This window comes from Prionailurus viverrinus, chromosome D4, assembly GCF_022837055.1.
Source record: "Prionailurus viverrinus isolate Anna chromosome D4, UM_Priviv_1.0, whole genome shotgun sequence".
Lineage (NCBI taxonomy): Eukaryota > Metazoa > Chordata > Mammalia > Carnivora > Felidae > Prionailurus > Prionailurus viverrinus.
In genome coordinates this window covers 63,772,491-63,796,885 of record NC_062573.1, presented here as the reverse complement: position 1 = coordinate 63,796,885, position 24,395 = coordinate 63,772,491, and the positions used below count along the sequence as shown (strand labels likewise).

The 24,395-nt window shown below is 40.2% G+C and overlaps 1 long non-coding RNA gene across 2 annotated transcripts in view; it reads left to right on the top strand.

The window, feature by feature from the left end:
* LOC125151003 (uncharacterized) overlaps positions 1-24,395 on the top strand; it is a 50,806-nt gene that overhangs the window by 19,990 nt on the left and 6,421 nt on the right. The window contains exon 4 of one of the 2 annotated variants that reach the window (XR_007146571.1): positions 13,621-13,718. The exons of the other annotated variant lie outside the window; for it this stretch is intronic. This is a non-coding gene — a long non-coding RNA (uncharacterized LOC125151003). Of the gene's footprint in view, positions 1-13,620; positions 13,719-24,395 lie in introns of those variants that run through there. 2 annotated transcript variants of the gene reach the window in all.

Below are 24,395 nucleotides of genomic sequence, written 5' to 3'. Positions count from 1 at the left end.
ACTGCATTGTTGCATCTATTCCAGGAATATTCAGCTTTGTGATTCTAGGGAATGAAGACTTAACCACAAAGCAATCTTTTACTTGACAAATTTTAAAGATATGTACCAGTAATGGCAAATAGGTACAAGAACATTATTTGATTTTACCAGGAAAGTAAAATTGCTTCCAGTAAAGGCACAGCTATCACTATGCCCTCCTGCTTCACTACAAACTGAGAATAGTAATAGTAGTCATATCTAGAAGCTGGAGAATCCATTGACTTCTTATAATCATTAGGAAGTTGATTCTCTATAAGTTTGCTTATTCTGAACTGTTATTATTTTATAGATATAAAATGTCAGTTTTCATGATATTAAATAATTTAAGCATCATTTAAAATGTTGCAGAACTTCCAACAGTAATTATTGGTGTGCATGTGACCCTTCACATTGCATACATTCCAAACCAATACCCCCTCTATGTTTATTTCAACATTTTTATTTTTTAAAATATTTTCAGGTATCTTTGGCAAACAAGATGCTTTAAGCAACCAGGTGGGTAGAGCTTACCCACTAATGACCTTGTGGCATACTAAATGTACTAGGTGTTATGAGGGATGTAACGAAGTAGAATCCATCTCTTAAAATCATATTTTTACAAGATGACCATTCAGAGCTCAAGAACATCTTTGTTAAAATATACATCCACAAAAGTGACCAGACGTGATGTGTGGGCTTGGGCAGCAACTGTCCAGAGGTCGCCAGTGTCCTACTTAGTAAGTGGAAATAATAATACCAGCCCTGAACACTTGCCATGTGTGTTAGTTGTATGATGCATCATAAATTACTCCCAAACTTAGAAGCTTAACCATGTATTATCTCTGTTTCTCTGGGCCAGGAATCCAAGTGCAGCTTAGCTGAGTGGTTCTGGCTTAAGGTGCCTCATGAGATTGTAGTCAAGCTGTTGGGAGGGCTATAGTCTCATCTAAAGGCTTGGCTGAGGGAACATTTGCTTCCAAGCTCATTCACATTGGTTGTTGGCACATTGCTGTTGTTCCCTTCTGGCTATTGACCAGAGAATTTAGTTCTTCACCATGTGGACTTCTCCCTAGATTGCCTGAGTGTCCTTATGATATGACAGCTGGCTTTCCGCACAAGAAATAACAAGAGAGGGAAAGAGACAGAAAAACAGAGAGAAAGCTGCCCCAGATAGAAGTCTCAGTCTTTTATCACCTATTCTCAGATGTGAGATGCTATCACCTCTGCTGTGTTCTGTTGATCTCGCAGACCAATGCTAATACAGTGTTGGAAGGGACTACTTAGGGCATGAATTCCAGGAGCTGGGAATCATTGGGGGCTACCTTGGGAGCTGGCTACTACAATGGTAGAATATGATCTATCTAATATTAACTGTGATCGAATATTAAGTGTCACTAACACAGGTATTTTGTTACATCCCTTGACTTGTTTGCGGCCCAGAAATGCAGTAAGAAACAGTAGATATATCTGACCAATAAGGGGCAGGCATTGCAGTAGAAGCAAAATTACAGAGAGAAACATTGAAGACAAAAATGAAAAAAAGGCACCCTACTATGGACTGAATCATAACCGCCCACCCAATTCATATATTGAATCACTACTCCCAATGAGATGGTATTTAGAGAACGGGACTTTGGGAGGTAAATAGGTTCAGATTAGGTCATGAGGATGAGGCCTTCATGATAGGATTAGTGCTCTTATAAGAAGAGACTCCAGAGAGCTTGCTTGCTCTCCCCCCACCTCATCATATGAGAATACAGCACACAGGCAGGCATCTGCAAGCCAGGAAGAGAGAGTTCTCAGCAGAACCCAATTCTGCTACACTGATCTTGAACTTTCCAGCCTCTAAGACTGTGAAAAATAAAATTAGGTTGTTCAAGCCACCCAATCTATGGTATTTTGTTATGGTAGCCCAAGCAAACTATGCACACCCTAAGTTAGCAGTAGGTTAGCCTATGCTAAGCTATACTATAAGGCCAGAGTGTCATAAGGGAGCAGTGGTTCTGAATATACCATTTATATATGTGCATGTGTGCGTGTGTGTAGATAGATAGATACATAATATATTACATATATTACATATGTTGTACATTGACTTTATTCAACATTAGTGAAGGTAACCCCACACCATGGCATAAGTGAGACTCTCCCTCAGGTTGGTAAATGTTGGGACCCTTGGAATATAGCCTCCATTGGAAGACTGGTCTGTGAGTTCCAGTATTCTGGGGAAGGGTAGTTATGATTCAAGAGTTTAAGAGGAAATGCTGACTGGGGAGAAAAGAAAGGTGGCAATTCAGGAACTATGAGTTGACGGGTGTCAGGACCAGTTGTAATCAGTAAAATAATTCCCTGGGAGGTAGCTGTGCAAAGGAATTGAAGGAACTAAACACCAACAGGAAAATATTGAGATCTCAGTCTTGGGGCACACTGCTTAGAATTGAGGTATTGAGATCATTCTCCCTCAAAGATTACTCAGTTGGCCTCAGCAGTGGAGATCTGGAATCATAAGCATCACTGCAGTAGAGGACACTGGAATCCACTGAACCATCTTCAGCATCATCCCTTGTGGCAGCAGGAGGCAATGGCCATAGTGGGCTCATTGGCTTCCGGTCTCTTCACCTGCATGAAGCTGGATAAACTCCCTCCTCTTTTGATTATATAAGCCTTCAGGGTTCCAGGATAATTAGTGAGGAGGCCAACCAAAGAAGAAGAAAATATATTTCTTATCAATGAGGCAGGGATTGCTTAAACAAGAAATTAATTAGAATGGGGGCACCTGGGTGGCTCAGTTGGTTAAGCGACCTACAGTTGGTTTTGGCTCAGGTCGTGATCTCACAGTTGTGAGATCAAGCCCCGCTTGGGGCTCTGAGCTGAGTGTGGAACCTGCTTAGGGTTCTCTCTCCTTCTCTCTCTGCCCCTATCCCACTCACACGCTCGTGCTCTCTATCTCTCTCTCAAAATAAATAAACTTTAAAATGTTTAAAAAGAAATGTAAATAATTACGACCATATTTTTAATTCAAAGTTTGTGAAGTAGTTCATACCAGACTATACATATCGTTTGTATATATCCCTCTTGGGAAACAACTCTTCTGTCAGTTGATTGGATAAATCTCTTCTATTCATATTTTCATTTATCATGGATTTTCTCTTACAAGAATCTATAGAGATTCCTTTTGGCCTAGCATATCATAGTCTACATTGTAGACTCACAGGTACCCTTAAAATGATGAACTGAAATGGACAATTAATTCATGATTCATTTTCTTAAAGCAACGGGATAAAAAAAGAATCTGCAAAATTCCTTACCCTCTTTTGCTTATTCCTGTAGAGCTCAGGTCTAGATATTTGAGCTGGTGGCAGCCTCTTGCCAATGCATGGATTCCTGCATTGGTTATCTGCCGGCATCCACTCACATCAAGATACCTGTAGAGTTTAAATAAAAAGGATTTAGTAGGGGCTTTTCATAAATTGGCACCCTCAGTTTCCCCTCTCCTAACTAGCAGGTTAAGAGTTGGTGTTTCTATATGGAGAAATATTAGCTTCGTATTTATGTAGCTGAGAGAAGACACTTCAATGGAATTTGTTGTTTTATAAAGAAAACACATAACAAAGCAATTTAAATCACATTGTTCTTTACCCAAGTCTTACTTTCCTAGATATAGAACTCTGTCTACTATGCCCCCCATATCTACTCGGTTAAGTACCATGAGCTCTAAGTATCTAAACAAGTTAAGTCTTACCTAGAATTTCATAGACTGTTCTGATCATGAGAGTTATTTTAAGAGGCATTAAAGATAATATAAACAGTTTCCAGGACCAGAGTTCAAATAAGGATCAGATGTCTTTGCTGCTTTCATTTAAGTGTTTTTAAGTATCAAAATCAAGAAAAAGAATAGTTTTCTAAATGAAAAACTATTTGAGAAATCATTGTCGAATTTTTTGCAAGAGCAAAAACAGCTTCAGCTTTCATAATAGAGAAGGGCTTGTAATAGAAATGTCTACACAGATATAATAACAACTATATTTTAACTTATTATTTACATTATTTGTATTCTATGTTATTAATCTCTTAATTTAATCTCTAAGTCACCTTGGAGAGTCAGTTTATAACTCTTCAAGCCTATGAGACAAAAATCACCCCCAAGGTCTTCTTTTCTAGAGTCTTTCCAGAAATCACCATACGGTACCTGTCTTGCTTCTCCAAGGAAGCAAATAAACAATTCTGAACGCCTCTGCCGGGCTTGCCTGGAAGCCATCAGTAGGAGCCTATAACAAGGGGTGCATTTATGGCAGCAGGAATGGCATTGCTTGCCTTTACTCCCCTTTTCCTTCTTCTAAAGGAAAGCAGACATTCTTAAGAAATGGAAAACCCACTAGACAGATTCAGGTGCTGGAGTAAAAAATGCTGGTTTCATGCCCTTGTCCTCTGATGCATTCGTTTGTCCTTACAAGGCAAACTTCCATCAAATTAGGGTACCCCTATCTATTTATGTTGCATATTAAAGATTAAAACAGTTCTCCTTATGGGGAAAATATAGCACAGATGTACAGCCAGATGACTTGGTGTGGAGGCCTACATTGCCATTTACTGATTAGGCAAATGTGGACAAGTTACTCAATTCCTTTGAGCCCCAGTTCCCCTTGGGGGAAAAATGGGAATAACTTTATCATTTAGAGTTATTATGGTGGTTAAATATATGTGTCTGTGAAAGTGCCCATCAGATAGAAGGCAATATTATTATTTTTTTAATGTTTATTTATTTTTGAGAGAGGCAGTGTGTGTGAGCCGGGAGAGGCAGAGAGAGGGAGATAAAGGATCTGAAGCAGGCTCTGAGCTGCCAGCACAGAGCCCAAAGTGGGGCTCAAACTCACGAACCACAGGATCATGACCCGAGCCAAAGTTGAATGCTTAATCAACTGAGCCACCTAGGCACCCCTGGAAGGCAATATTGTTAAAGAGGTGGCATATTGATGGATTTCCCAACTGTTACTCTGTCCCCCATGTTTTCACTAGTGGTGGCAGTCACTATTTTGTGAAACCTTTGATGCTGCTGCTGGTGTCATTTGTCATTCCAAAGTTCTCTTCTGTCAGAGAGAGTTGTTTGTAGTGAATGTTGCTCAGTTGCTAATACTCATTCAGTCTGATAGAGCACTTGTTGGTCAGATCCCCTGGGATCTGATCTCAGCCCTACCAGTGCCCAGCTGTGTGAACTTGGACAAGTCACAGCACCTCTCTGGACCTTGATGATACCCTTGTTACATAAACAAGTGTTTGGATTAGGGGATCTTTAAGGTTTTCTTCAGTCCAAAAATTCTAAGTCTATATATAATTAATTTAGAAGTTATATGACAAGGTATTGGTATTTCTTTAGGTTCCTCAACTATAGAATGGGCAGTGGCCATTTTTTTAATAGCCATAAAAGTTTTTTTGACATTTGTCCACTGAGAGACGAGATCTACGTGCCCTCTCCTATAGAACGGGGCACACCTGTTAACTGCTTCAGTCAATAGAGTACAGAGGAAATGATACGATATGAATTCCAAGGCTAGTTCATACAAAGTGATGCAGCTTCCTCCTCATTTCCCGGGACACTCATGCTAGAGCCCTGAGCTGCTGTGGAGGACGTTTCATTGTCCTGTGGCTGCCACTCTATGGGGAAGCCCACACCATAGGGAAGGCCACGTGTAAGTTCTTCAGTTGACACCATCAGCTGAGTACAGAGCTCAAGTCATCCCTGTCCAGATGCCAAACATGTGAGTAAGAGAGCCTCCAGATGATTCTAGACCCTTTCAGTCTTCCCAGCTGAGGCCCCAGACACTGTAGAACAGAGATGAGCTGTCATTCCTATGCACTGTCCAAATTCACAAACCACAGAATCTGTGAATCTGATAAAAGGGTCATTTTACGTGACTCAATTCCAGGGTGGTTTGTTATACAGCAAACTGGAACAGAGGCCAACAATGCCAGAGTATTAAAGACATGAAGTTATCCTCCATGTATTTCACAGCTCTGTAATTCTGAGTTCAAAGAAAGTAGAGAAAATGGTAAGGAGCACATTAAGTAAATGGTCCTGTGGCTCAGACCCTTTAGAACATCACCTCTCAGGCCATGCCTTTTTCTGGTGAATACTTGTGGGTCAGTGGGCTTCTGTCATGGAGGGCATTTTCTCTATGCCTGCTCTGCCTTCCCCTTACCTCTTCTTACCATCCCCACTCTTGCTTACATTTGATGGGGAAGGATAAAGACGTTAAAGCCATTTACTGGTATTGTAAGGCAGGCCCATTAGGAATATAGAATGGTCGCTGTGCTGAAATATTATCCTGAATTTGCCCTTCAAAAAAATCTTTGGTCAGACAAAATCTCACACATCCCCAAACCGTGCATCTGTTCCTTTCTGTTTCATCCTATTCCAGTCAGTGTTGATGGGTCAGGTCACTTCACAGAATAATGTTGGCTGTTCTACCAAGACACAAAAATGTATCAGGCAGAACCCTGGCTTCTAATTCATCCATCCACAAGAATGTATGGGTTATTTCAGTGATTTTTTTAAAAAAGAAAAATACACAGGGGCGCCTGGGTGGCGCAGTCGGTTGAGCGTCCGACTTCAGCCAGGTCACGATCTCGCGGTCCCGGAGTTCGAGCCCCGCGTCAGGCTCTGGGCTGATGGCTCAGAGCCTGGAGGCTGTTTCCGATTCTGTGTCTCCCTCTCTCTCTGCCCCTCCTCCGTTCATGCTCTGTCTCTCTCTGTCCCCAAAATAAATAAAAACGTTAAAAAAAAAAAAAAGAAAAATACACAGATCAAAGTCAGATTTCTAAAGAACAATGGGACCACTTTGCTGGAGTCTGGTTATGATGCTTACAGAGGGGAGATTACCTGAGGGTTCGCAGATAGGTGCTGATTTCCACCAAGCTCACATCTGTTACCTGAGAGCAAGAGCTGAGGGCCAAACTGTCCAGTTTAGGACACTGTGTCACAATGCAATGGACAATCCGATCCCTCAGCTACAGGAGGAAACAAACCAGAATTATTTTCAAGCACAGGGCTCTCTGCACAGAAAAGACAGGACGAGGAATTGTGTGTGTTAACGATAAAAATGTGCATTTTCCCCAGATGCATTATCATTATTATCATCATCATCATATTAGTAATTCTCTTTTGAGGAGTGCTTAAGGTGTATCAAATCTTGAGCTAGTCACTTCATATACACCAGCTCTAATCCTTGCAATGGTCCTACAAAATAGACATCAATACCCCCACTTTACAAGAAGGAAATTGTGCGCCTGGGAGTTAAATTGCTGAGGCTGCCCCTGAGTAAATGGAAAGCATACAGTCAAATCTAGAACTGACGGCCCCAAAGCCAGTATTTTTCCAAGGTACTTTCAGTGAAGAACTAAACTAGTAAGAGTCAGTCATCTGATGCAAGCACTGAGGCTCATTATTAATATAATTGGTAACTAAGAGAGACCTTGATAAATTAATGATATAAAATGGAATTAGTTGTAAGATTCTAAAATGAATGTCAAATTTAGGCTTAGTAGGTTCTGTTTTAGGTTATTATTAGAATAAAATGAGTTACGAAACACTAAGAAACTGAGGTGTTATGAAGGATCAGAATGCACCAGACAAGAAAATCAGATCTAACTTGTGATTAACTGCATTGTTTTCTGATTTTTCTGCTTATTTTAATCACTGTTCACTATGTTTTTTCACCATAATGTTAATAGCTACTGAGCACTGTCTTAGTAGAAAGATTTTATTCATCTACCTAAAATTATTATCGTAATAAGTAACTAATAATCACCTAATTGCAACTAGGATGGTGCTAGGCACTGAATGAACAACAGACTCAGATTTTCCTTCTCATAATTTATAATAGGACAGGATCTTAGAAGCCCTGTCCCTTTATATACATATAGGTGTAGGCACCTATAGAGAAGGGGAAATCAACTCCTCAAGCCCTCATCCACCCTTACATCTTTATCTGTCCATCTCTATGTCTTACATAGATTTATATCTATCCATGTTCTGTCATCCATCCATTTATTTTTTATGTTTTATAATTATGCTATAAGAATTATTGCCTTTACCCCATATAGTCTGGTTTAAGTGCACATTTACATTTATGCTCTCTTACGTGAGTGAGTCCGAGCCCACTTTTCAAACCTTGAGCTCTGTCTGGACCACAAAGCCTATGGTTTCAAGAGCAAAGAGACCTGTCCTTCTTCCATGGTGACTCTCAAGTCCTTGCTGAAAAGCTTGGCATTTAGAGATCATAAAGGGTCTTTGACTTTCTGGGACATAAGAAGATGGAAAATCACAAGAGAGATCCTGTCCAGGATATCATGCTGTGCTAAGTGATTTTCTCATACACTCAGGTGACCCACACTTTAAGAAAACCTTAAGTAAGAGAAAGTCAAACTTAAACAGTAGGCAAATTAGGCAGTACCTATTCATTTAAAAATAATTCCAGACAAAGTTCTTAAATAGAACAAGCCTTCCCTATGCATTCAAAATGAGACCTGACTCACAATATTTCAATCAACACATAATTTACTGTGATATAGCCTTCACAGCCTGGTCTCAGCCCAATCATTAAGTTAACACAAATTTACGTAGCACTGACTGTATTATAGCAACTGTGCCTTGTTCGTGATCAACACTCAGGGCCCCAAGACCTTTTGGGGCTCGGCTCCAAATCTGTGATCTCATATGGCTGTTTTAGTGCCAGAATCTATAGAATTCCCATTTGGTTATATAAATCAGAATGTCATAGAGGTGCTTTGTCCCATATTGTACTTAGATTAACTAAGGAGCCTCAAATACTATAGTGATACAGCATTTCTTAAACTAGGCTCACAATTTAAGTAATGGGCTCTGCCTATCTCATTCAGGATATCAAGTAATCCAACATGGCATACATAATGCTAATTTGGGAGCTCTTCATATGTTAGAAGCGAATGCCAAACATGAAGTTGGGGCGCCTGGGTGGCGCAGTCGGTTAAGCGTCCGACTTCAGCCAGGTCACGATCTCGCGGTCTGTGAGTTCGAGCCCCGCGTCGGGCTCTGGGCTGATGGCTCGGAGCCTGGAGCCTGTTTCTGATTCTGTGTCTCCCTCTCTCTCTGCCCCTCCCCCGTTCATGCTCTGTCTTTCTCTGTCCCAAAAATAAATAAAAATGTTGGAAAAAAAAAAAAACATGAAGTAAGATTAAGCTATTGTTACTGTGCGAGTTTGCTGTTTTGAGTAAAAAGAGACGAAGAATTTTGAGTTTGTGAAAAGACTTTCCCAAACATATCTAAATACATCATCAAGCAAGCTAAGAGCAGACTGTCGACTTTTCAGTGGAGAATGCTTTTCAAGGACATGACATTTTGATTAAAAGAAAAAGAAATGCAGTATTGTTCTTCTCTCATTACTTCATTCAGAGTGGTGTTCAAGGCAAGAACACTTCAGAGCTCAAGATGAGACTATAAAAGAGAAAACTGAGCACAAAAAAAATTTTTAATTCAACTGCTTACAGCAGCTGACCCTTTCACTGGCTTCCAGTCAACCAGTACCAAAAAACACGAGGATGTTCTGAGCCAGAAGTACCATCCACTCAAAGTTCACAGAATTGCAGTTCATATTCAGTTTGTGAAGATCAGCCTGCCCTATGGTCATGTCACCTTTTGGCTCATCTGGTGTGGAGGGAAAAGTCAGCCTGCCTTGTCCTTCCACATACGGGTAGAAACCGGTGGATATGGGGTGGGGGTTGGGGGGGACAGCACACCTGGGTCCAGGCTTACTAGCTTTGTGACCTGAACCATATCTCTTTCAACCCTCAGAACTTCAATGACTCCATCTGATAATTGGGGATAATGTTGCTTCTCCCACAGGGAGGATGGGATGCAAATGAAATAATACGTGTAACAAGTGCCTTGTACAGTTCCTGGAATATGGGAGGGGCTCAATAAATGATAGCTATTATCATTATCTCTTATTTGTTCAATAGTTTTATTGAATTACGGTAAATATTAGTTCAGTTGCAAAAGTGGTAAAAGATCCAGTTAATGGGTCGACTTTTAAATCTATCACCTGATCCATAACTATATAGCATTGTTTCCTTAGGGAGATCGTATTTGCTCCTCTAGTTTAAAGTATTTTGAGTGGAAAAAATAATCCAATGTCCAAACCCTTTCTATCCAGGTACTATGGGATTCTTTGCCTTCTGTAAATGCACATTACTTCATGATGAGGCTGGAAAGCCACAAAAACATTATTAGTTTTGGGTTCTGGAAATGTAGGAATGTGGAGACCTCGTTAAAAGTCTGCAGACCAAGAAGTCTCACCATTTTGAGGCCAGCGACATTAAGTGCAGTTACTTCTCGTAAGTTCTCCAGGATCCTGACCAGGCAGGCCTCAGAAACCTTGGTGACTCTCCCGATGTTCAGGGTCCGCAGGTGTGGACATTGCACGGCCAGGGAACCTACACTCTTGGCAGTGAGAGCAAGGCAGCCAAATACTTCTATTTTGTGGAGACTAAGGAAGGAAAAAAAAATTAGCAAAATATATGGTGCTTCCTGATCCACTGCACATGAGAAGATCCCTAAAGTCACCTGAGTGACATTTTTACTTTTTCATGGTGGAAGGAAGGCCTGTATTTTAATGTCATACTTGAGGCATAAACATATAGTGCTGATAACATGAAATGAGTTGGTAAATTTCATCAACAGATGAATAAAATTCACTAAGTGTGGTATTCTCAGCAAAGACAAGTCTTGATTCTCCTTATTCCTGATAGCTATGTTCTATAAAGCTGCTGCAAATACTGGATGAGTGAATACGTAACCATTGTTTCTAAGGGAAATACAAGGTTAGGTTCCCACAAGCCTTTGGTCTTAACATTTTTGTCAACTGATCAATACATAACCTTGTTTTATGTGTGTTCTTGCTTAAAGACACTTATTTTAATATATATTATTGATTCATTAGCATTGAACATGGCCAACACTGTAACTCCTACCTAAATAAATTAAGCTGACACATGTAGACACTTTACAACCTTCTTGCCCTTAGGAATACTACACAGCACTTCAGTACAATGCTTGGGGGCCATTTTAAGCAGCAAAATCACCAACAAAAAAGCACAAAAATGTGAAAAACACAGCATTCAATAGACTGCATAAAAAATACACTATGAGAACTGAAACAAGAAGACAGAGCCTCGCCCTGTTGGATCTCAGCTGAGAATACGCACTTTGGGCAACTCAAATTTGTTACCGCTCTATGCATGTCCACAAATGGCCAGGAAAGCTCCTTGAGTGTTGATTTGGGGGTTACAGATAAATTTTAGTAAGTAGGCAAGTTCACAAATATGGAATCCACAAATAATGCGCATCTTCAATATCAGTACACTAAATTCAGCAATAGTATATACGATTAAAGGCAGCTTCTAAGAGGAAGAACAACCTTAGCTTATATTAGCGGCACCTGAATTACAGGGTAGCTGTGCTCACTGGCAGTGCAGGTTTATCAAAAATATTTTCACATTTCTTACAAATTGATATTACACGGGAAGATGGAACCATCCCTCACCTCAAACTAATTACAGGACTTGTAAAACCTGTCTGCTTTAAAGCACTGATAAGGCTTGCAAATCCGAAGTATCCTTTTTTTTTTTTTTTAACTATTTTAATTTATTTATTGAGAGAGAAAGAGCAGGAGAGGGGCAGAGGAAGAGAGAGAGAATCCCAAGCAGGCTCCACTCTCAGCACAGAGCCTGACACAGGGCTTGATCCCACAACCGTGGGATCATGACCTGAGCCAAAATCAAAAGTTGGACGCCAGACCGACTGAGCCACTCAGGTGTCCCTGAGGTACCTATTCTTGTAGCTGGTGCCGTGGTGTATTTTTCACACATATTTGCCTGATCTGGGTTACTTCTTGCTGTGTTTTAGGAGCCTCCTCTTAGAGAATCTCCATTCAGAGTAGAAGCATGGGGAAGGATTAACGGTGTCTCTGTGGTATGAGGCTACAAGTTCAAGAGTCAGCTCTGAAGGAATCAGGAAGTTCCCACCAGCTCCTCCTGGTAGCAGCTCTCCAAATGTGCTTCCTGAACCAGTAGAACCTTGTTAGAAATGCAGATGGCTGGGGCCTCCCCAGATCTATGGTATCAGAAGCTCTGAGAGTGGAGCCCAACAATCTGTGGCTGAGCCAGCCTCAGGAATTTTCTTCATCCTATCCAGGTCACTTTAGTACTTAGCACAGGCACATGGGTCCTGGATCCATGTTTACATCTCGGATATGTAAGTTCACTAGTGCATAATGAAGCTTTAATTATTTCCCAGAACCAGTACAAAATAATAAGCTACCTTAAGTGATAGCCTGCTTTTAGGGCATGATTTCAAAATCAATCCATATGATAATTAATGAGTTATTGTCAAGTATTTTAACAGATAGCCTGTTAATTTATTGCCCCATCCATCTAGACAGGTTAATTTGAGTCAAGGAACTTCTTTAAGAGAGCAAAAGGAGAGTGAGTTTTCAGGTGTGGGGGTGTTTATGTTGTGTGTTAGTGGATGTTTGTGAGTATTTGTGCATACATAAGCAACAGTCAGAAAGAAAAATCTGGCATATTACAATAACAGAATTATAATGAAATATGACATAAATTGTTATTAGAACATTTTTTCACAAGAAAGTAATTTCCTGGGGTGCCTGTGTGGCTCAGTCAGTTGGGTTTCCGACTCTTGGTTTCAGTTCAGGTCATGATCTCACGGTTTATGGGGTTGAGCCCCACTTTCATTTCGGAGGCTGCTTCGGATTCTCTCTCTCCCTCTATCCTTCCCCTGCTTGCTTGTGTGTGCGTGCCCACATGTGCGTGTACTCTCTCTCTATCAATAACAAACTTAAAAAAAAAGGTCATTTCCCAGTTGTCTAAATAAATATTTATTATACTGATTGTGCTACGGCCAACTATAGTAGTCCACTAGAACTTGTTATTGTGAAACATGATCTATATTGAATAAAAGTCAGATTTTACTGAAAATTATCAGTGTAGTAAGAGAATATGTCCTTTAGTGTCAAAGACCTCCGCCTTTTTTGCAGCCTGTGTTCTTAGGACCAGTCCTTTACCTCTCTGAGGCTCGGTTTCCTCATCTGTAAAATGAGAATATTAGATTTAGAGAAGTCTATGGTGCCTGATCTGAGATTCTACCTAAGGTGGACACTGAGCTGGATATGCAAGCATTAGCTTGAGAACTAGAGTCTCAGAGAAGAGGAAACACTTGAGGTAGAGTCAGGTACTGAAAGCCTCAGTTTCAGTCCTTCTCTGTTGACTATTATAAGATTGCATGGGATATGCAGCACCAACAGGAATGGTAGCCTGAGGGAAGAAATGCTGGGGAGGCATCAACATCAAGTGCAAGGGAATGCTGCTTCCTAGTCCTCAGGGAATGTATCTGAGATGACATTCATACCTAAGAAAAATTATAATTGCCCCTGGAATTCAACCCACCTCGGGAAGCCAGCAAGGTAATGATTGCCTATTGCCACTCAATTATGATGTTGTTCACGTGCTATTTACCTCATTTCCTTTGTCCCCATTGCTCTTCTTTTATAGAGTTTGATCTCCAACCTGATTACCTGACCCTGGACCCTCAACCAGCTTCCAACTAAGCTTGTCTCACCTTAGAAAGGCCTTGATATTAGTCTCAAGAGATTTTACTCAGCTTTTACCATCTTGTTTTATTTTTTAATTTTTTTAATGTTTATTCATTTTTGAGAGAGACAGAGCATGAGCAGGGGGAGGGTCAGAGAGAGAGAGGAAGACACAGAATCCGAAGCAGGCTCCAGGCTCTGAGCCGTCAGCACAGGGCCTGACACGAGGCTCGAACCCACAAACTGTGAGATCATGACTGGAGCTGAAGTCAGACACTCAACTGACCAAGCCACCCAGGTGCCCCACCATCTTGTTTTTAAATGTAGGTTTTATTATTATCCAAGTATAGTGAGACCAACAGATCAATAGTTCCTAAGAGAAGGGGCATGCAACACAACAGTGTGCCACATGGGGAAGCAACAGAGGGAAGTGAAGGGAAAATATGGGCAAGAGTCTTTATTGTGCTTTCCATGGGAAGGAATGAGTGAGGCAGGGTAAGCAGGTTTAGGATTAGTTGGTTTGAATAATTTTGATGGGCTTTAGGGCACAGGGGCTGTCGCTGGTTGTCTGGTACCTGGCCCTGTGGTGATTAGGACAGATAGATAGTGGCCTGGGGTATAACAGCTAGGTAAAGAAGGTGGTTAGGGGATATGGGCTTTGGATTGGTTGGCTTGCATATGAAAACCATACTTGCAAGTGAGTCCTTTACTCTCTCTAGGAACTGGAGCCCTGGGAACAGCAGTGTCTCCAACGTCAGCAAGGCCCCAGATGTCAAAACATCAGAATAAAAATGCTTAATACACATCTCCAATGACCACTTTCCTCTGGCTACCCTCAGCATCCTTTAGTTCATTCTCAGGTATCACAAGACTGAAAGAAGGGAGCCTCTGCACAAAACAGATGAAGTCAAATACTCAAAGAATAGCCTTTTATTTGATATGGTCATATATACTGCAAGTGCAAAACTTAGCTAAGTATTTGTAGGGGACCCAAGTTCAAAACCCACTGTCACTATTCAGTAGCCCCTGAAAATGTCATTAACAATCAAAACCTCTGGGTTTGTTTTTTTTATATGCTAAATAGTAATAGAGTAATATATAACAAATGATTGTGATAACGTCATGAGATAAGGCACTTTAAAACTGTAAATCGCTATGTAGGTTTTAACATTTAGAATGATTTTAACATAAAATAGATTGACAGAGGCAAATACTGAAGTGTTTATGGGTAAAATAATATATCTGGGATTTGCTTTAAACACCTCCTTCCCCCCAAAACAAACAGAAAAGTAGAGGTGATTGATGACACAAGATTGACAAAATACTGGTACTTATTGAGACTGAATGATGGGTACATGGGAATTCTTCACACAATTTTGTGTATTTCTGAATATCTTCATAACAAAAATTAAAAATTTTTTTAATGTTTATTTATTTTTGAGAGACAGAGCGTGAGCGGGGGAGGGGCAGAGAGAGGGGGAGACACAGAATCTGAAGCAGGCTGTCAGCACAGATCTGTCAGCACAGAGCCCGAGGCGGGGCTCCAACTCTGAAAGGTGAGATCATGATCTAAGCGGAAGTCAGATGCTCAACCGACTAAGCCACCCAGGAGCCCCTCATAACAAAAATTTTAAATACAAGTTGAGAGACATAGAGAAAAGAAGCATTAGACTTTACAATCTTTGGAAGTTTGCTATTCTATAAAAACGCAAATTCTACCATACAATATTTATTTTTGCCTACATGAATCAGAGGCCCTTCCTCTTTTCTTGGACTTCTGTATTGCTAAGGCGACTGGATCTTATCAATGGTTCCAAGTACCTCTAGGCTAAAATTGACGGAGGTTAATCAAATTCTTGTTATAATCCATTTGTGTTAAGCAACGGAATTCCTAATGGTAAAACTATAATCAACATGTTATGACTGGTTTATGATGAGAGGTCCTATCCAATTAGAAAATTTCCCTAATCAAAGGCTCTTCACTCTCAAGAGAGCTTCACTGAATAGTGGTGGAGGTTGCTTAATTAGTAAGGTTAAAACATCCTTCAGAAACAAGGTCAAGATGACATTTCTATCTGTGCCAAGTTGATGAAAGAATCCTCCAAAGACAGCACTGAGAAATCTTGATGTGAAAATTCCTAGAAGACTTAGCAAGAGAAGGAAATGTAAAATACATTGATATTAATAATATCAATGGACTTTTCTCTAAGCACATTCTAGGCAATGGATTTACATAAGCATTTCCTTAATCTTTCCATAAAAGTGACCAACTTTTTGGCTTCAGAAAACTCTTTCCCCAAATGTATTATTATTGTTTAAAAAAATAAAAATCCTTAAAATAACAATAAGCCCTCAAAACCAGAAAACCATAAGCCACAACTCTAACCCAATCAACAGAGGAAATTAAAAAAAGAGGCAATTCTCATAGAGTCTTCTTTTCATGATATCTATAAGGCCACTGAAAGAGATTGCAAGAATCACTGAGTCAGTCTGTGCAATAAAAGGAGAAGAATAACATAAGACTCTTTAATCAAAATGCTGTATGCAATGACAAAGAAGTTGATAATCAATGTCAACTAAACAAAAGCTCAGTGACAAATCCTGATTTTTTTTTTTCTTCATCTGACCAGACAATTCTGCTTCCCAAACAATTACATTTTTGGTAGATGGCATCAGCTTTCAAACCCTCATTTAACTCCGTGTACTTTAATATAGCCTACAATGATATTAAAATGTTATCTGCTCTCTAAAAACATTTAGCTATTCAAATTAGTAACAGGACACCCAGATAGTATAAAATAAAACAGGTCCCATTACGTAACACTTGCTCACTATCAAGGCTGGCTTGCCTCAGACGGAAGACACCCTTTCTACACTTTCAAACTTCACTTTAGTGCCAAGTGTAGACACTAGTTCAGCTAAAAGGAAGAAATGAAAGTCTCACCTTTATGGAACAGTCTACCTTGTTCCAGGTAAATGAGTTTTATAACTTTCATTGTTAATAGGGAGGAAAATGGGGTTCGGGAGCAATTATGTAGCTGACTCAAGCTTGAGCATCTGTAAGAAGGTAAGTTTCTACACTTCATGCTTGTTTTTTGTCTTTTGTTTTTGTTTTTGTTTTTGTTTTTGTTTTTGCTACTTCTGAGGCCAAACTGAGCTTTACATTACGAACCAAATATTCACAGTATCAGCTACTTCCCTCCCGATCGTGAAGAGTCACAAAGCTAAATGAGAGAATACAGACTCCTGCCCTGAGGACCATTATTTAAAAAGTGAAAAGGGGCATCTGGGTGGCTCAGTCGGTTAATTGTTAATCGTCTGACTTTGGCTCAGGTCATGATCTCGTGGTTCATGAGTTCGAGCCCTGCGTCGGGCTCTGTGCCGACAGCTCAGAGCCTGCAGCCTGCTTCAGATTCTGTGTCTCCTCCTCTCTCTGCCCCTCCCATGCTCATGCTCTGTCTCTCTCTGCTCTCAATAATAAATAAATGTTAAAAAAAAAAGAGTGAAAAAGAGTGGAAGTCATCATCAAGTCTGGGGAACAACCTGAAGACTCACCTGCTAAAATTAACTTCATTTTGACCATTCAGGGTCTCTGAAAACTGACAAGAGATATACCTCGTCTTTAACTCCTCAAGCTTATTTTTCAAATCTTAATCCCCTCAATGTGTTTTTTCATTTCCACGTGAGAAAACAATTCATTTAACTGAAATTATTAACCCAATATAAAATTTTCTTTTCTCAGCCTGAGTTTTCCCATAATTGTGGATAAACCACAAGACAAAAGCTTTGTGTTTATAAAAAGAAAATGCAAGGCATTATTTGGGATCATGTGCTTGAAAGTACCTTGAAAACTGGTTCCAAAGCCTGGAAATACTATGAAAGTATATGATTGCATGATTATAGATCCCAGCCAATTTATGGCAAACAAGTATGATGCCAGAATATAGCAGCTAACCTCATCATAGCCAGGAATTTTGATTACAAGACTGAATAACAGTAAAGGTTTTATACCATCTCATGCCTTAGTTGTAGGGTTGCAAGTGACTTGACCGAAGGCCAAGTGACTGCAGAAATTGCAGCTGCTGGGACCAGTATCATCTAAGAGAAATCATCTGGACATGGGCCCATTGCCCACTGTCCTCAAAAAGATTAGCTGAAAACCCACTATGCATTTTCACCAGGAATACCCAAAGTATGAGGCTCTGGCCATCCATTCTCTCCTCCACCCTCACCCCCTCTGTCATACTTCTGGGCCCTTGACCCAGCCCATCCCTTCCCTACCCCATCTAAACCCTTGAGCTCAGCTCTATGGAAGTACCATCCCATACACTAAAATCTTCTATGAAGTTATCGGTTTCTTTGCTTAATCTCTCTACCTTTCCTTAAGGGAGTCCCCTCCTCCTCCATGCAGTTACTTTCCCACATCCTTCACAAGTTGATACTGTTCATTCTCTCACTGTTATGTAGCTCAAAATCTGGATGGAGAGATTTTGTCCTCTGTGTTCCCCACCATCACTTGCCAGCAATTATCACCTCCTCTCACATCATGTGTGACCGACTGACCACCTCTCCCCTTCCTCTTAGCTGTCACTTACCACCCTTGCATACATATCAACTTCCCATATCCCTCAATCACTACCATTTCTGAAAGACTTACCACGGTCACAGTCTTCCTTCCCACCCAACTCCTGCCAGTATCCTGGGCAACTTTAGTAGCCAAGTGGATGACCTATCTGACACCTTGACCTTGGGTTCTTGACCTCCTTATCTCTTACAGTCTTCTCTGCACAGCATCAGCCACCCATTCCATCAGTATGGCCTTAGACTTCATCATACCGTGAAGTTACTAACTAGGGCATCCCTTATTTAGATCTTGACTTCTTTTCCTTCCAGCTAACAACTTCTTTCAAGCTACCATGGCCATTCTTCCGCTTCATCAGGGTCTCCAAATAACTGTCCAGATGCAAGGGATTTTTCAAACATACACACTTTTCTTAAAAAGATAAAAGTAAGAAAGACTTTGTAATGGAAATGCTGTTTATGCGAGCATCTAAAAACAGAGTTCTGGAATTAGGGAGAAGGGTAGGAAGGGTATCATAGGAAAAAGTACAGTACAACCTGCTGCTACTAATTTAGTCTGTGCTCGTTACAAAATATGGGGTAATCAAACTCATTGTGTAAATGAAGTCCTTAAATGAACAATATGTGTGTGTTTGGGGGCTCAGTGGAGAGAGGTAACTCATGCACGAACATGAGCTGATGTGAACAGTAGTTCCTGAAGATGATCATGAGTCAGCTGAAGCAAAAGACTAAAATCAACAAAACCAGAAAACATCTGCCTGTTGTAGGAGGGTCTAAAAATGTTTCTGTAATAAAGTAAAACTTAACAAAGACGGCAGTGGAAGATGTGATGGACATGAGTCCATTTGAAGTTTATAAGCCCTAAATGTGTTAACAATCTAAAAGCATATGTTATGTCAATATTTAATACATAAAAGCAGAGATGGTCGGGTAGCCTCAAGAGAACAAGTTAGGCAAATACCATGATATGGAGAACACAGGACTTCCTGGAGAAAAAATCCACAATAAAACCAGTAGAGGAAGACAAAGCCACGTTCCCACCTTTAAAGTTTAAACATAGAAATAATGGAAAATAAATGTTGTTCCACCAGGAACCCAAATTCCTAAGTTCCTATGGCTGCAAAAGACTCAGGGTCAGAAGTAGTCCAGAGATGGACTACAATCTGGAGAGTTACCCAGAGCTAGCACTGTTTGTCTAATTTCATAAAGTAGACCCCTGGGAATCACCCTTGGTATCTTCCATTCCTCCTGTACTATCCTAGTTTCTCAGCAACTTCTCTCCATTTTAACTTGTAAATATCCTACTTCTCTCTGAGTTTTCACTGCCACTGCCCTTGGATACCATTGTCTCTGGTCTAAACCACACCAATGATAATTACTAGAGGAGAGCCCTGCTACTCAAACATGATTCTCATGCAGGTGGCATCAGCACTATGTGGGAACTTGCCAGATATGCAGATTCCCAGGCCATACCCCCTGAATTATAACCTGAATTATAATCTGCATTTTAACAAGACTTCCAGGTAATTCATATGCACATAAAAGTCTGAGAAGCACTGAACCAAAGGACATGAAACTTCCTCGAAATTTCATGAGCCAATGGTAGTATAACACCAATTTGGTTTCTACATGGTCTTTTTTTTTTTTTTTTAATTTTTTTTCAACGTTTATTTATTTTTGGGACAGAGAGAGACAGAGCATGAACAGGGGAGGGGCAGAGAGAGAGGGAGACACAGAATCGGAAACAGGCTCCAGGCTCCGAGCCATCAGCCCAGAGCCTGACGCGGGGCTCAAACTCACGGACCACGAGATCGTGACCTGGCTGAAGTCGGACGCTTAACCGACTGCGCCACCCAGGCGCCCCTACATGGTCTTAATATGAGCCCTCACTTGTTAAGAACACACTTACGGGTGCCTGTGTGGCTTAGTCGGTTAAGTGTCTGACTTTGGCTTAGGTCATGATTTCATGGTTCGTGGGTTCGAGCCCCCAGTCAAGCTCTGTGCTGACAGCTCAGAGCCTGGAACCTGCTTCGGATTCTGTGTCCCTCTCTCTCTCTGCCCCTCCACACTCACTCTCTTTCTCTCTCTCTCTCTCATTAATTTTTTTTTAAAGAATACATTTAAACCTTTAAATTCTTCAATGAGTAAAAAGTACTCAGTTCATGTTTCAATTTGCTGATGTTATTTGTAACTAAGAGTTCCTGAATTGCAATTTCTGTGTTTGTGATTTAACTCCAGGTGGTGGGAGGGTACAGACAGTAATTCTCCTACATCTCCTTGTGGCCTTAGTATAGCACTATAAACACCAAAAGGACCAACAAATTCCTGCTAGTTAAGCAACTGGGGTCTTCAGTAACAACAATATAAAGAACCAGGATATCTATAATAAAAATGTATGTGTTCAAAAACACAGGTGAGCCTCAAAAACAAACATTATGCTGAGGGAAAGAAGTCATATACACAAAAAATACACACTGCTCTATAATCTCATTTAAATGAAGTTCACCCGGGTGGATTGGTGTCTCAGTTGGTTAAGCATCAACATCAGCTCAGGTTATGATCTCACAGTTCGTGGGTTCGAGCCCCACATTGGGCTCTGTGCTGACAGCTCAGAGCCTGGAGCCTGCTTCAGATTCTGTCTCCATCTCTCTCTGTCCCTACCCTGCTTGTGTTCGTGCTCTCTCTCTCTGTCTCTCTCAAAAATGAATAAACATTTTAAAAATATTTTAAATGAAGTTCAAGAAAAGGTAAAACTAAGTAAACTAAGCTACAGTGATAGAAGAGTGAAGAATGATTACTTCCAGGGAGAGGGAGATTACAACTACAGAGGAACAATAGGGAACTTTCTGGAGTGACGAAAATAGTCTATATCTTGATGTGGGTGGTGGTTATACGGATGTATACACATGCAAAAATGCATTAAGTTGTACTAAGATTTGATCATTTTACCCCACATAAATTATACTTCACGAAGACACAAAAAACAAAATAAATAAAATTCATATATTAAGTATGATTTTCATAAAAGGGAAAACGCGGATATACTTACTTCACAGTATTTTGAACATGAGTTCTTTTTGGTTTTGTTACGTTTGTTTATTTTGAGAGTGCGAGCAGGGTAGGGGCAGAGAGAGAGCAAGAGAGAGAGAGAATCCCAAGCAGGTCCAGCACTGTCAGAACAGAGCCAGATGCAGGGTTCGAACTCATGAACCTTGAGATCATGACTTGAGCCGAAATCAAGAGTTGGATGCTTAACTAACTAAGCGACCCAGGTGTCCCTCAGCATAGTATTTTGAAAGTTCATGCTACCAAATCATAGCCTAAGCCAGGCCACCATGTTTTTGTTTAAAAAAAAAAAAATGTATTGGAACACAGCCACACCTGTTTGTTTACAGAGACTATATGTTCTTCTAAACCTAAAATATTTACTATCTGGTAAATACTATCTGGTCTCAGTTTTAGCCAGTCCTGTATCAATCCATTTATTTTGTTCTCCTTCTAGGTGACAGTCTATGTACTAATTAGCTTTAGAAGTTTTTCTGAAAATGTCTAGAGTTGGTACCGGGGTAGACCAAGAACACCAGAAGTGACGAGCTGGTGTCCTTAGCCTCAATACTAGAGAAGAGCACAAAGCAATAGCTTACAGAGAAGTGAGCGGTCTCACATCACATATGAAGAATACTGACATGTTTATTTAATAGACCAAGAAAATAGAGGAAGCAAAAGCACAGGGACCAAACAGTAGAGTGTATGTGGATACTGTGAGCTCTTTCACAGCAGAGCTAGGCCCACGCATCTATTTAGCCCCTGCAGCGCCTTGCACGTTGTAAGAAACTAATAAGCAATAAAGAAATGGATAAATTAAACCAATTTATAAAAACAAAAGTCATTATTTTATTTAAGTGGTTCAGGCTTCCTGGGAGCAACATGATAGTTTGATTTATTTTGCATTACATAAAAAGACAATTATGAGTGGGGAACACTCCCTGTGTTTCTGTAATTCTGATTTCATATTAACGTGCTCACACAACATATATCAAAGGTCTAGTTGGTGGGAGGCCTGCCAACTTATTAGCACCATTTATTGTCCTGAAAGAAAGCACTCACAGAGTCATTTGAGGAGGACACGGCATGTTTGACCAATTCCTAGATAATTTAAAAAAAAGTTCACACAAAATAAAGACACCTCAGTCAGCATGATCTCTGATCTAATGCTAGTTGTACAATTTCCCATTACTGCCTTCCTAGCTGCTTTACAAACAGTGGGTGGCATTTTACAAAAGCTGATTAATGCTGGGATCTTAAATTGCCGAAAATTGAAGGAATGTGCCCATGCTGACAATTTGTTAACCAAAAAATTGTCATTTCTGTCATTGTGCAAGGCTTTAGCCCATCTTATTTTTTCTCAAATGCCATGTTACATATTCTCCCCTCGGTGAAACTGAATGCTTTTTTCCCCAACAGTAAAAAGGTTTTATGGGTTCATCAAAAGGTTAAATCTTTCTAATTCCAATGAATCAACTACCAAAGTGGAAGGAATATATTTCTGAGTATATTTGCAATTTTTTGTATCAGTTTGATAACAATTCACAGATCTGTGGTGACACTGACCTCTTATAAGTTTATCAAAACAGCATTGTATTACTGATACAATTATATTTTTAAAGAAAATGAAATGTGCATATTCAGTTGTAGTAGGTAGCATTGTTAAGCCCTCAGAGCAACTGGCCTACATCAGCCTATGCAAAGTGGCCATCTCAATGTAGATAAATGATGACCATCAGAAAAACCATATTTAGGAGCCAGAGTGAACTCAAAAGAATATAAGCCACTAGTCCCTGTGGCTTCTGACCCACACTGTCCTAGTGGCTCTCACCATCCCTTCCCACTTGGCTTAAAGTCTCATTAGAGTGTACTAATAACTTATTCCTCAAAATCCCTTTTCCAGCGCTTTAGCCTTTACTTCTCATACAGGCTGAGACTAAGCATTTGCCAATCCTGCAGAACTAACAATACGTTCCGTTAGCATATCCTGTATGGGTGGTCTAGCATCTTGATTTACAATGAAAATGGGAATATTGTCTCAAACCTTGTATTTTAAGGGCACCACAGAAGACAGGATGTAAACACCCTAGGGTATGTAGGAAGAGGGGAGTCAGAAGAGAAACGTGCACACAGAGCCAGGATTCTTAAATGTCGTACCTTCAGGAAATAATAAATTGTCCTCACCCTAGAAAAGGAGACACCGCAGAAATTGCCCATCTCCCTGAATATTTATAATCATATTTATATTTATGTTTATAATCACACTGCTTTGTGGCCTAAATTTGTACCACCTGTTTGGTCTGAAAAGCCCTAAGTCCAGAATTTCTTCTAAGGTGATTCTGATTTAGCAGGGTTGCAGAACCAGGAAGAAGAAAAGGCAAACGCTTACCAGAGAAATGTACATTTACCCTGTTCTGCTGTTTCCAAAGGAGCTTGAAACACAAGCTGACATTAAAATCACAAGCCACAAGAGGAAACAAGGCACCATGAGCAAGAATTGCCAGAAACAGGGGCGCCTGGGTGGCTCAATAGGTTAAGTGTCCCACTTGAGCTCAGGTCTTGATCTCGCAATCTGTGAGTTCAGGCCCCGTGTCGGGTTCTATGCTGTCAGCCTGGAGCCTGCTTTGGATTCTGTATCTCCCACTCTCTCTGCCCCTCTCCCACTCTCACTCTGTCTCTCTCAAAAGTGAACATTAAAAAAGTTTAAAAAAAAAAACAAATTGCCAGAAACAATAAGTGGCAAAGTCAGATGCACAGAACCTGAAGATATTGTAATTTTTAGATGCAGAATATAAAATAAGAATATGTACTATATCTAAAGAAATAACAGAAAATATTGAAAGTACTGTATGTGCAATAACGAAAAACTATCACCTTCGTTAGGCTGATAAGAAGAAAGGAAGGAAGGATGGAAGGAAGGAAAAGAAAAGAAATCCACCAGTAAATATGTAACAATTAAAATTTAAAACTCAATTGATGGATTAAATGGCAAATTGCATGCAGTGCAGGAATTAATGAGGTAGAAATCAAGCTGAAGATTCTATGTAGAATGCAAGTGTTTACAAACTTGACAAGATATCGATTCTTCCAAGATAACTTAAAGTTTAAAAA